The 14,682-nt window shown below is 39.6% G+C and overlaps 1 protein-coding gene across 1 annotated transcript in view; it reads left to right on the top strand.

Moving 5' to 3' along the window:
• Window positions 1–14,682, top strand: part of LOC308192979 (uncharacterized protein) — a 197,194-nt gene that overhangs the window by 86,325 nt on the left and 96,187 nt on the right. The window contains exons 5-6 of the mRNA XM_080587104.1: window positions 11,353–11,495; window positions 11,612–11,696. The gene's annotated coding sequence lies outside the window, so the exon portion shown is untranslated. The remainder of the gene's footprint in view (window positions 1–11,352; window positions 11,496–11,611; window positions 11,697–14,682) is intronic.

Raw genomic sequence — 14,682 nt, 5'->3', positions numbered from 1 at the left:
GCTTGACTGGCATCTCCCCTTGATGTTGTAGTGCCAGAAGACTGATTGGAGTGAGTTCATTTTTATGGAGTTATTCTTCATTAATAACCTGTTTCTGACTCCATCAAACATGTGCTAGGGACATGGAGACAGTTATTTGTTCTGAATATGAGGGACTGTAGGTTAAATGTTTTCCTTCATTTCAGATTAGTTACAGTACTGTGTTCTCTGCCGTAAGCAGCAACTCACTGCTGAGGGATGTGTGAAACAGGCAGGCAGTCTGGTTATATTCTTCAAAACAATTCCTGAAAATTCAGGGATGTCCATTGTGAAGGGATAGCAGATTTGGCTTTCTTCTTTCTCCTTATTTGATAATGTAAATGTTTTTCATTTTGAAGAACGCACTACCTTTTTAAAAGTAATCTTGATGGGGATTTGAAAACAAGAGGGAATAGAGCCCTGGTAGATCTGCTCAGAAAATGTTTTCCAAGAAGCAGGGAAGAAACAAATTGTTGTGAAAAGTAGTTTGTGAGTTAGTATTTGTGTATTTGAATGGGTAGAGGGCAATGCAAAGAGGATCAGAGATACAGTAATTGTATCTGGGAAGGTCATGCGTAGTCGCAAGAATATTGTCCATTTCTGCTGGTACAAAACAGGAAGATCTTTTTTGAATGACAGGTTGAATTTCAGTCTCTTGGTGCCTGCATGTGCATAACCTGTGTATCCCTAAGTTGCCACATTTCTACAGCAAAAAAAGGCTGTGTAGCCATCTCACTTATCTCCTGTTAAAAATAAACATAACTGTAATGCAGTGGTATCTCCATCTTTATTAAAACTGAAGGTAGTATCTCCATCTTTAATCAGTCTGAAAGGTGCCATGCTTTTTGATTTCCTGAACACGAGACACTTTTTTGACGTCATCTAAATCATATGCATCACGTTGCAGTAAACAGGAAGGTCTTGATGCTACTCACCTCTCACACTGCCCAAACCTAGTTCATTGGGCAAGTTTGGAATAAGAAAGGATCATTTCTTAGCCATCATGATAGAAGATGGATTAAATTGGTCGTTTCCAAATGTTGATCCACGGACCTGAAGGTCTGCAGAGACTGAGCTGACCTTGAGAATTTTCCATGCTTTGATTCAGCGATTAAATCATGTTCGAAGAAGTTCACCAGTCAGAAACATATCATCGGCTGATGATATGGCTGGCAAAATTTGACAGAAGTCAATGCAGTCATGCAGCCCTCACTGCCTGAAGAGCTGTCCTCTTTCTCAGACCGTGTTTAAAATCTCTTCCTGTGAGAGCCCACAGCGGTGTCATTGCTACTGCAGCACTATTTGGTTATCAGTGGGAGGAAAACAGTCTTTGTGATCACCTTTTCTTAAGAAGTGTGTATGGTATAAAAAGTTTTGAACACTTCTGGCTTTTACTTCCAAGAAGTTGGAAGGAAAGAGAGTTATTACCACAGAAAAACAGAAGTATAATGCTGGATGTTTGTATGTTAGAGGTGGTCCATGTACAGTGCCTGGAGGATCATCTGGTGAGATGTCACATCATATAAGAAATCTAATACTCAAATGCTGTTGTCATAAAAAGAAGGTTTTACTTTGACTCTATTCCAGTACTCCGACTCTGTTTCAGAAAAATAAAGAACCAGTTTTATAATGAAATTACTTTGCTTTGAATGCTGTTCACATACAGAAAATGAAAAAAACTTTCATGTTCTGGTTAGAGAAATTAGCCCCAAGAACATTTTAATGCTACTCGCTCTTATTTTTGTGTTCCAGAAATGTCTGTGTTGCTTGCTAATGATTATAAAGCATCATCAGCCCATCCTTTGCCATGCATAATGAAAGCCAGCATCTCAGCAACATTAGGAAGAAGCTTTATTTAGATACCAAAAGAAAAGCTTTTTTTTTTCCTTTTTTTTTTTTTTAAAGACCAGCGATGATCGTGGACAGTACAGCAAATCACAATGTTTTTCACAGCAAAACACAATCAAATGTTTTTATTCTAGCCAACAAACAGGTTTCTGATTCTGAGAATAATACCGTGACACAGAAGGGCATCTCTAGCAGTGTGCCATTAAAACTCCTTGGCCTGTATAAAAGCTTGGTTCTGACTGTGTTTAATGAACTTTGGATTCAATGGGACTCTTCCCCTGACACCTACTGACATCTCCCAGGTCCTGTCAATAGACCACTGGGAAGAGAGTTTTCTTTGCCCCACTTAGCAGCCGTTTCACTCTGACGTGCGTGGGAGGCTGAGCAGATAACTGGGGTGTTTGTGAAGATGCTGCTGGCATCTGTGAGTGAGTATAAACTTAGGTTTGGGATCTGGGTGGCTTTTGTGTTTGGTTTTGGGGAGAAAGGAGTGCCACCATTCTCTTCTGATAGAAGAAAAGAGGCATGGATCTGCTTTTGATATCTTTTTTTTTGTTAGCTCACTGAGTTCAAGTAGAAAGGCACCTGATGGAGCCTCTTATCCCTAGGATGTCTTACTGCTAAATGGATGAGATACCTCGGACTAAGTATGATTATAATTATTCCCTGTTTTCTTGACACATTCCCAGAGCTCACATGTACTGTCTAAAAGGGAGTGGAGTAATAGAAGGGGAGAAACACACTTAAAGACGTGAACTAAGGTTGACAAATCCTTAAGAAATTGCCTTGAATGTCGTAGTTCCCAATTATTCAGGAAGCCTAAAGCCACTGTATGATTTTCCCTTGTTTTGCCTATGATACTGTTTAATACTGCCTCGCTTTTTACTTGTTGTCTTCACTTCTTTCAAAAATGTATTTCTCTTATAGTTTGAATACTGTTTGCAAGGGTATTTGAGTGGCTAACTTTGTTTAGGCTCCAGATTCCCAAGGGTTTCCCCTGAGACAAGTCTGAGATACTTGCATCTTTTTTTCTTATCAAGTAATTCTAGTTTTTAATCCATAAAAAGAAGTTACATTGCAACTTCATGCTTTGAAACCCTACATTTTCTTCTCAAGTTGCTCACTTTACTGTTCGGAAGAGGACATATCTACCACCTTACTGGTAATAGTAATAAAATTCCTTAAATATGTCAGTTCTAACAACAGCTCCTGGAACATCTTCCTGGTGATTTCCTTCTGATGTGACCTGCTGCTATTTACATTAAGAATCTCTGGCTGCTTGAAAAAGGGATCAATATTGCAGCACTCCAGTAGCATTTGGATTTCTTCTTTTGCTTCCTGGCCTGTTTTTTCTTTTTTTTTTTTTAATATTCCTAGGGAAATCTCATCCAGCCTTGCACTGGTCTCTAAGGCGCTGCCCTTTAGTAGCTGCCACCCATCCAGTCAAAGCAGGGCAGAAGCTGCCAAGCTCTATTGCTTCTTTGCTTTATTCCTCGAAGAATGTCCCTGCCTCCTCTTTCTTGGATGTTTTCTGTATAAACATTTGTGACTCTGTCTCAGTGTTAGCCAAGATCATGTTTGCTTGCAATTAGTGGAGCTTTTGAACAGATTTGAGCCAGTGCTACACAGTTCAATAACCACCACTTTTCCACTCTTTTCTAGTAATTCTTTTGTGATGGGCAAATATATTTCACAACATAATAATGTCCCTTGGCAGGTTTGATCTCATTCTCATAATGTGAATGTTTATAGACAATGGACTCAATATGCCAGTTAAAACAGATTTTGATTTTGCTTATCTACAGCCAAAGTTCTTGGCCCCTGGTGCACAACCAAACCATGTGTAAAAAGGTATTCGGCTCGGAATGAGATCACTAACATCTGTTGCTGCACATAACATTTAATCTTCAAGCACCATCAACAACAACAAAAATCCGTCAGTTCAAATTCAGAAATGTAGAAACATGGGCACTGTGAGACAGAGCTTCGATTCCTCTTAACTGCTGCCATGCCTTGTGCACACCGTGGTGCTCTCCTTGCAGCTATGGTAGTCCTGTCCTCAGAAGTCCCAGAGGGTTGCACCAGGGGAGCAAAAAAAAAAATACTTTCTGAGAAGAGGAGCCCAAAAGGCAGCCACTCCCCAGCTGTCCCAGCCCCTGGCAGTTGTGGTCTTGCTGAAAGGAGGTGCCAAAAGGTGGTAAATGAGAGAGATGTTAAGTGGCCAAGCGGGTTTGCAAATATTCCCATAACTGAACATGATGACTGTACTAAAGCTGCTATGTGCCAGTCACCTATGAGTGGCTAAAATGGTGAGATTAATCTCTGTAGAAATCTCTCCTAACCTGTATCGTTCTCTACCTTCTAAACAGTTGTTCTCCAAGAGCGTCTGATCTCAAGACAAACAATCTGCAAGCTGTTGAACAACTCTTCACCGTTTGTTTCTTCTGCTAGTGTGCCAGCTACTGTTCCCAAGTTACTACAGTGCTTTTTCTAAGCAGACTGGACAATAACTGCATTGCAAAGTGATCCAGTTTCTGAGGACCGAAAAAAACAAGTGTGGTGTTTTAAGATACCATCTGCATGGACCTTTCCCTGTAGGAGAGCTGGCAGATGCCGCTCTGTGTGAGTGACATCTTACCCACTCCAGCCGTTAATCTTGTAACCCAGTGCAGAAACCATCAGAAGCCTAGGTTAATGTGCTCTGCTAGGAAAAAGGAGATGACATGGTCTCAGTTTTTCCATCCATGTTATGCTGCAGTATTGTTTGGAAGAAGACTCAGGTGTATTCTCTGTACTGTTAATGGCTTCACTGTCTGCGCTGCAATTTGTCAGAGTAACCGCAAAGACAATTTCCTACCCCTTCCCACCATGTTACATCCCTATATTGGCAGCAATCAGATTCTTAAATCACCTGCTGTAACTACCTTTTGTTGTTATTGTTCAGGGGTGGAGGGGAAGACAATTTCTCCAGTAATTCCACCTGAGGACTAAATTGCAAGAGCACAGAAGGTCTTCATATCACACAGAGGTGCTTAAGTTTTCTAGTCCTTGATGGTACTAACTACTGTCTGAAGGAATCTCACTGCAAAATCTCATCACTATCCAACCATTCACCACAGAAGCAGGTTAATGTAGTTGATTTGATGGAAAGGGTGGCCTAGGTTGTATTTGTGTAAATAGCTGCTTCACTCCTGCACCTTGCTTCAGTTGCATCTTCACCAAATCTGGTGTTCAGAGGCATTAAATCTTTTAAATGTAGTTACTGATATATGTAATTGTATTTAGCTTTTGATCCTTGCCTTTAGTCATTGTCTGCAATGCTGTTTGGCTTATGCTCTAACCTATGAAGTAATAAGTTATCTTAATTTTGGGAAACCTTTGTAGATGGAGCAACATCCCATATATTTGTGTTGGAGCTCATAAGTACTGTGCCTACTTCTAACTTCTGCTGACACGCAGACATTGCCCTGATCTTTATAGTAAAAGTAACTCCTAATTATTCTGGTTGCTCTTGATAATCTGCAAATGTAATTTTGAATCTCTTCTTTGTCTTAGTGTTCCTGAGAGACAGCATAAAGGCACAGTTTTCTAACTGTCCTGAAGAACAGGAATTATAAGCCATTCCTACAGGCGTTCCTTCTGGATCAGGATCTAAATTAAGTATCTATGCTTTATATAACTTTCAAAATGCTTGGAACCCACCCTGGAGCTTTTTCAGAAAGCTTATATAGAATGCTGCTTCTAGATATACGTATCTTTTCTATTCGTAGATGGCAGATGGTCTTGGCTTATTCACAGATTCTGTCCAATGCACCTGGAGTCTGATAGTGCTTGATAATCTCAGCAATCTGAATCACACCAGTGCGTAGTCATGAATTCTTGATAACATAGATGAAACCTCACATTGCTGATGAAACCTTTACTGCTTTTCTTAATCATAAGAAGTCTCTCACATCATTTCACTGAATGCTCTTGTAGACATACATTTGTTGTGCTTCTCTGGTATGGGTGTTGAGGCTATGCTTTTTTAAATACAGGGGAAAAATACCATGACAATGTAAGGGGAATAACATGAGATATCAATGAACTAAGGTAAATTAAGATTTAATGTTATGGCATATTAGTTATATTGTTCTTGTCTGCTAGAGCTACAGCTCTGAGTCCTTGAGGAAGGAAAGGTTTATTGAATTATTCTGTTGTATGACGTTGTTGTAATTGTACCTGCTGGTCTGGTGCTATGAAGTTCATGATCTCCTTGATTGCTCTGATTTTTCATTGACTCTTAGTTTTCACTGGAAGTTCATCATCATCTTGCATGGGTGAAGCGTATGTTGCATCAAATGGAAATCTGGGTCTCATGTTCTTTCCAGGAGTCATGGTTAACGAACCTGCACCAAGACTTCCTGTGATTTGCGTACAGTACGTTTTGTTATGCCCTAACGTTCCTTGCAGTGAAATATGTTTGTCATACAGTCCTAAACATACAAATTGGCCCAGTCTTTCCAAGTAATTTGCATGCCAAAGAATTCAGTTATGGCTCTGAATGGGCCTAGGCCACAATTCTGTGAGACAGGCTTATTTAACAGAAATTCTACAGTGTTTGGCACATTATATTTGCCAGGGTGAGGAATGAAATGCAGTCCTGGAAAGAGGATTGTCATGCAGATGACTCACTGCAATCAAACACTTTGAGAAAATATGGTCTCTAAATGTTATGTCTACACATAATTAACTGTACTTATTATAGGACCTATAGAAATACAGAAACTGTGAAGTTTAGGGAAGATTAAGTTAGGTTTTCAAATATATACCAGACTGCCCAGTGCTTGTTTTTTTTTGGGGGGGGGGGGGGGGGGGGGAAGGCAATTTCTTTGCCAAGTAAACTGAAACATGCTAAAATGCAAATGTTGATGTATTTCAACAAAGAAATTCAATCGCTGAATGCAAACTTTGTCTTCAAAAATTGAAATGTTGAAAACATCCAGCTTTCAAACTGAAAAGTAGGATCATATATACACAATCTTTATTTAATCAGCAGCTTTGACATTTTTATGTTAAAATTTTCTCCAGAAATTGTATTTTTCCCCCCTGCAATATGCCCAATTTACACACAGTATACTTAAATGCAAATAGACGCACTTAGAGCAGAGCTGACAGTTTTAGTTCCAGATGTGACTATATGCGTATATACATGTGCTATATATAATATGCATAGTAAATATTGATTTTTTTTTCCATTTTCATTACTAATGCCTTAAAATTGAACACAGTGTTTGAGTATACTTGTATAAGAATTGATATCACTAGAGACATGACTGCACGTGCTCTTTATCCGGAGGGCAGGACAAGGTTCAGTAATCAAACAAATTTCTGAATGAAAATATTATGATTTTCAGTGCAGTGGATGCATGATAAACAAAATCAAGCAGTGCCTTATGCTGATAGAGTAGGGCATACATTCCTTCTGTAAGCAGTTTGACTGTTTGTTAATGGCACAAGACAAAAGACTAAAGGGAGATGGATGTACTCTCTCTTTACAACGGGGTGGTTAACTGAGGGGCAAATCCTCTGCTGGACAACAGAAATAATGCCTTTATGAGGAGGTATTAGGAAACAATTTTTCTCTGCAAAAGCTAGTGTTTGTCATACAGAGTAGAGAAAACAGATTGAGTAGTCAGAAGATTAGTAACCTCAGGCTAATCGACACTACAAATCACAATCAGTTTAAACTCCAGGTCTTGGAAACGCTGTCTGAAAACTGGCACCAAGAGCCAGTGGTAGGCTGGCACTCTTCTTTTTCCTCATCAGAATGATGATACCTTCTATTGGCAACGTGGAGCTTGCTCTGTGACACTGGGCGTCCATGCGACAGGCAGAGAAGAGCCCAGGACAGCATGGTGCTGCTAGCCAGCCAGCGTGGCCCCGTGGGCACAAGGACAGCAAGAACATCCTTCTTCAGCTTGGTCAGGAGGGTGTTAGCACAGCACTGAGCCTAAGTTCACAGGGAGCCCCGCCAAGCACCTTTTGGCTCCATACTAGAGGAATGGTGTGCAGGAGCCAAGACAGGGAAGCCCTGAGGAAGAGCCATGGCCAAAACTGTAGAAATCACATCTAGGTCTGAATAGAGCACTTAACTGACCAAATTTGGATTGTCACCAATTGCTTCTATTTAATGAGACCCTGTGGAAACCAGGACCGTACTCTATAAACTTCAGAAAGGGGGAGCAGAACGTCTAGGTCGGTGCTTAACCAACTAGAGTAATCGGTTGTGTGCGAGACACTTTGGGGGATAGCTGCTTTTCAGTTCATGGAAAGAACAAGGTGTCGTTTCGTTTTTTTTAGGGTTGTAAGTTTGTAACTAATTTTTGTCTCTCTTTGCCAGTGTAACGGTTTGAATGTTAATTTAATTTTGCAGAATATCATTTATGTAAATGTAATTAGAAGGGAAACATGATCGGGAGATGCACAGCACCAAAGAAAATTTATTACTCCGAGGGGTATTGCTCTAATCATTCAACTGCAGTATTGAGTTTCCCCAGATTTAATCTAAAAGCAATAAATTACAAAAGGCTAATGTCCTGCCCAACAAAAAGCTGTCATGAACCCAAGTTTCTGTGGGGAAAAAATTCAACTTCATTTCAGCAACAGGCTCTCCTCGTTTACACATTCCTTTTATGATTCCAGTCAAGTCAAAGTAAAATGAATACAAATGTGAGAGTTCGAACACTTTCCCTGAATATGTATGTGTGTCTGTTGGTGATTGTAATAATCAGCAATCCCAAACACTGGGACTCCTCTATCTCTGGCAGAATTAGGAATGCGGTTCCGCAAAGATACAACTGCAAATTCTTCTCCCCACCTTAGCCTGACCCTGTGATTTAGAGGAAGGCAAACTTGAGTCTGATTAATTCCAGTGTCCATATGAAAGTCTGTTGCTAATAGACTGTAGTTTTTGTTCTCCTGCCGACAAAATGAATGAGAAGAAACTCTCCATGTGCCTGAGTGGTAGGGACTGCAACCTGTGTACTCCATGGAAAGCCCTGCCTGTGCGGGTAGTTGCCGTGTCGGTGGTGCTGGCCTGCATTTACTAAAGAGACGCTTTAGTAAAGGGGAATGAAAAACAAATGGATAATCAAATCAGATTGTGTGGTTACTTCTCGAAACCCAAACGTGAGTTTCCTTGGCAGTTCTGCTGTTCAAGGAGCATCTCTCCACTTGAAAAAAACCTACCGTGAAACTTTGTCAGCAAATAAACAACAGCTAGGCAAAATAAGAATGTGAAATGCCTGCCTAATGTGTATGCTAAAACACTGTTAAGTGTTGGGGTTTTGCGGTGCAATTTAGAATGAAGGCTGATGCCAACATTACACTTCTGTAAGAAGGGGAGTAATTAGTACAGGAAATAGGTTTCTTATGTTTTATTTAGCCAAATTCATCTCTGGTTTAACTCTGCTGTAGCCTGGATTGCATTTGTTCTTATTTCCCAGTGTTCCTCTGCACAGTTCTTTCTAACATGACCTTTAATTCATTGTGATTGTCTTTTATTTTAGGTAAGGGCCATAGTTCCTCTGTCAATTTGTTAGCATCAATTATGTTGTAAGCCCGGGTTTCTTGGCTCGCAAGATGAAACCCGTCAGATTTGCAACAAGTTCTTACAAAGTGCAAATTGGCAGGTTTACAGATTCCCACAGCTGTGTATGGGACAAGGGGAGAAGTGCAGGGCTGCAGAGTCAAAGGCACAGAGAAACAGAACTGGGAGAGGAATGGGGATAAATGCAAGCAGCAGAGAAAAGCAACGTCAGTGTTAGAGGCAGGGGAGCAGGGGCTCAACATATGAGTTACTCGTGTCCTTGGGGAGGAAAAACTCTTCTTACAGGGCTGCTTCCACATGGCGGGTACTTTGCGTAGCAAAGTTTTTCTCAAGTTCTGTTTCATTTCAGCCAACCCAAAGATAAACTGAAAGGAGGAAAAAAGATAATAAATTCATAACAACATACATACTGCATCAGCTTTTGGTCTGCGGGGTTCTGGTGTAAAGCTGTTTTAGCTGCAATTTCCACCCACAGGCGTTTAGGGAGGTACAGATGTGTGCAACAGAACATAGGACAAATTACCATGGGTACACTTAATTAACTGTGAACACATACAGTTCTAATCACCTTGTACTCAATCAAATATGTAAGTACAGCCCAGATCATGACAACCTGAACAGTGTCAGGCCTCTCCTGTGTGGCTGTATGGAGGGTCTCTCTCAGCTGAGCCTGGTTTCATGGCTTTTGGCATGCTAATCAGTAGAGAACACCAAAACCACAGAGCAGCGTTGGAAAAGGTCTTACCTTGGTGATCTGTGGTGTACACTGATTGAAAGGTGTAGTGCTAAGAGACCTAAGATGTATTTTTTCATTTCACAAGACGTAGTTGCTCTAGCTGTGAAATAATGCTTCGGATTTTTTATCCCTCCACCTTTTTTTTTTTTTTTAACATAATGCACGAAGGGGAATCCTACATCATGGAAAATATTTTCTGCTCCAAATGAAGATGACTGTTCTAAAATTCCTTCAGATGCACACATGAAGATTTTATTAGTCAAAGAAGTCTTCCAAGATCATCATCATTTACTAGAATTCCTGTGTTACTCATTCCAATGAGATTTATAATTATAAACTGGTAATTAAAGAGAATTCACTATGTAATTCCATAGGAATTCCACTGTGATCTGACATTAATTAACAACCAATTATAAATTATAATATATCTGAAGAAAAACCACCAGTGTCTGTATTCCTTCCTTCAGTTACAATGAAATGTTAGAAGGAATTTTGCTTTCATGAGCCGAGCTGTGTTGCAGATTGATCGTTATTGCCGTGTGTTCTGGGTGTGTTGCCACAATGCAGCAACTACATGGATGGGCAGGTTCGACCTACTAAGGATGTGAAAGAATTTTTATCCTTGTCTCTCTTGTAAGAGGCATCTGTCTCACAGGATTCCAACCTTCTGTCTGTTGACAAGTGTGCACGCTTTAACGCTTAGATTTTATCTGACTTGTTATGTAAATTAGACCGATGTGATGCACTGCGTGTGTGCCTGATGCAAACTCTCTCTGTACCTTGAAAGTATATTTTCAAAAATTAAAGCCAAAAAGAGAAAAATAGTAACTGGCTCCAATGAGAATCTCTTTGGAACAGAGAAGACATGATACCAGGTTAAGGGTGTAAACATGATTCTGGCATTATTTGGCCATCTGCATTAAAGATCTGATATCTAATGGACTTTGTATTTCCCCAAAATCTGGCAGGTATAGTGCTATCTAGAGAAATATGTGTAATAAAATAACCTGGTACATGTGGATAATCGATACTAAACCTTTCTTTCTTTCTTTCTTTCTTTCTTTCTTTCTTTCTTTCTTTCTTTCTTTCTTTCTTTCTTTCTTTCTTTCTTTCTTTCTTTCTTTCTTTCTTTTTGTGTTGTTTTGTTTTGTTTGGACAGCTCAGCTCAGTAATCACCGTTAAGGTGTTTAGGAAGTTTGAGGAAGTGGGATAATACGAAATTCCATAATGTGCAAAGCAATGTAGAGAACAAGACACATAAAAGAAGACAGCAGATTATTTTTGCATTGATGAAGTCATGAGGTAAGTTTTCAAAGCCTTGCCCTGCAGATTAATTTCCACCATCTCCATTAAACCTAATGAAAATCACGTGTGTTTCTGAGTATTTCTTACCATGCTTCTCCCTTGCCTCTTTGCAGTTCTTCCCTGGACCTTCCATATCTCCTTTGATCAAGCTTCCTAGACCTCTCCCCTGAAATGTGGCATCTGATCTGGTCAAAGTTAGTAAGTAATAGAGTGAAGTGTGGCCCTTGTGGTCACCTCTACACCCAGCTTTCATTATAAAGCATCACTGGCCTGAGCACGAAGTAATTCAGGAAAAGAACAGTGTGGCCTGTTTTAGTTGACTATATTAGAGTAACTTGCTGCTCTAAAACACATATGTCTGTAGCAGTAAGCTACCCTTCTCACGGGCTTTATAAACACAGTAGTGTGGCTGAACCAGATTCCAACGCATATGCTTCTATTGCTAGGGTCGGATGTGGTTTTTTTTGTGCGTGGTTTTTTGTTTCTTGCTTTGCTTTTTTTTTTTTTTTTTTTTTCAGGAGAGTATTCTGCCTTTGATGGTATCTGAAATTACACTTATTCCTTGAATGAGAAGGTCCATTTTGGACCTGCTGCTGACTGTTCATGCAAAAGCACTGTCCTTGCAGTCCTTGATCTTTCTCTGAGTTAGTGTAGGTGCATGGATGTACCACTTTTTTCCCTCTGTTGTAATTTTCTGCCATTTTTACAGTATGTACCAGCACTGATCAACTGGAGCAATCTTCTTACTTAAACCCAAACAAATCTGCAATCCACTGACAGTCTTGACCAAGAGATAGGACTGCATGTTGCTTTCTTGTTAATGTGAACATACCTGTTCTCATATAAAATAGATATAGTTTCAGCTGGGAAATTCCTGTAAAAATCTCATCCTGTTACGTTGCATCTGATTTGTTATCAGAGCATCTCTGAATAGCTTTGCCAGTTAGCTGGAGATGTGTTACCGACAGCAAGGAAGAAAATGCAGCTTTGATGTATGCAAATACTATAAACTTACTGGATAAACTCAGCTTCAACAGTGAATCAGCCTAGCCCTGTTGGACCCAGAGAGTATACATAAACTAAACTTGCTGCTTTTACTTGTAACTATCCCTACAAGGGATTAAGCTTTTAAGATCTGGCTACATGCATTTCAGATACTAATATGCTCTTTTGGTTCTGTGCCTGAATAAGATTTAGTGGAATTTGGAGAGCAGCTGGACACTAAAGCTTTAGGAGATCCAGCGTCAAAGCAGGCCTCGTAGTAACCAACATCCTGTCAGCAGATCCAAATGTTCTATATTTAACCTACTATTAAAATTATGTTTTGTTATTTTTGTCTACCTTCAGCTAAAAAGTTTGGTTTCTGTAACATTAGAGAGCAAGGCAAGTTCAGTTAAGGCTATAAAATTTATCTCACTGCTTTCTTTTTAGCTTGCTGTTGATCTCATGGCAGCTGAAAGGGCAAATGGGAAAGATAGATATTATATTTCAAAGGGAAAGTTATGAAAGTCTAAACTGCTTCCAAAGTATATTTTACTCCTAATAATGAGAACTGGATGAACAGCGTTTAAAAAAATATGAACCTGCCCCAACTACATTGGTTCAGAACTAACTGATCTAATGCAGTTTTCCAAAGAATAATTGATATTATATAATCATAACTGGCAGTTTATGTCATGAAAGTGACACTTGACACTTTGCTGCTAACCAGTTTAACATCATCAATTAAAACATCACTTGTGTAATGACATTTTAGTAACCAGTTTAATACCATAAATTATGACATCACCTTCTTTTATGGCATCAGGGTTGAATAAAAAGCTTTCTTTAGAAAAAAATAAAAAGGAAAAAAGGAGGAAACCTTAACATTGTCCCTCATTTTGTGCTCATAAAAGGTGCATATGTTCTAGCGCCCTAGTCACTGTCCTCACTGGGGGGAACTGAGAACTGCAAACAAGTGTGACATAAACAATTGAAAAGAATGTGCTTTGGTTTAGCATAGACAATCTCCCAGTAGACATTAGTGTCCTTTGTATAACACCAATGGAAAACATCCAGAAATGGAGAAGGAAGTATGGGTTTACTCATGGAACCTGATGAACTCAATTACAGTGCAGTAATACTGACTGAGATGTGGTGTGAAAGGTCAAGATTGTGTCGTTACCCACCACAGGGTGTTCTTTTTCTTCATGGTCAATGTCTTTAAAGTAATCCTTTCTATCTTATTCTTCACTGAATGGTCAAATTTTCGTGCTGGAATCTGGTACTTTACATCTCGGACCCTTGTTGACACTGGATTCCATTACGCCTGCTGGTGATTTGAGTCATGATTTGGCACATGGGTCCACCTATTTGTGCTGATTTTGCCTCGTGGAACCATATATGAGCTGCACATGAATTAAGTTTGGAGGACTCTCAATGAAAGAAAGGTCTCTATGAATGCATATCTTTATATGATTAACTAAGAGGACCCAAATACTCAAAGTATATTGTGTCTTTTCAGAGCTGGCTTTCTAAAGGTATATAAAATCAGCTTCCTTCTCTTCCTACCAAGGTCAATAAAACTGTTATCAGTGACCACAGCCACAAGCAGAACAAATCATAATTAAGCATTTTCAAAATTATTCCTGCATTTTTTTTCACTTGAAACTGAATCATTGCCGTATTAAGCTGTGCAGAACTCCATTGAGACTCTACCCTGAGATAGTGTCCAGTATGTCTTCTAATGCTTATGCAGAAACTTAACCTTGTACATGCAGACGGTCCCTGTGAATTCATGTGTTTCTCCTATGGCTTGGCTTCATATCAGGTCCTTGGTTTGCAAAGTGGGTAAAAGGGAGATAATCCTAGATAGGAAGTCAAACTCGTATTTTAAAAACTGAGCAACTGTTGCTTATATACTGGGAGATAAGCATTTCCCTGAATAATATGCAGAGTAATTTCCCTTACTATGCAGAGTAATTCCCAGACTGTAAATCAAGGATATGACAAATGGGTGCCACATGCCATCTGGGCAACTGTTCTGTCCTTGATGAAGTGCCCCGTGTTCAAGAGATGTCCTAATACTGGTGAGAAGGTAGTAAGTCAGTATGTATGAAAACACTTCTTAAATTACAGACAAAATTTTAAGCAAATCCATGTAAATTGTCAGTGCATATCTTAGTGGTCTCCTGAGGATGCTATG

The sequence above is a fragment of the Anser brachyrhynchus genome (assembly GCF_964034855.1).
Source record: "Anser brachyrhynchus genome assembly, chromosome: 3".
Taxonomy (NCBI): Eukaryota; Metazoa; Chordata; class Aves; order Anseriformes; family Anatidae; genus Anser; species Anser brachyrhynchus.
Note: the sequence above shows the minus strand (reverse complement) of the source record. Positions and strands in the feature narration are given on the sequence as shown.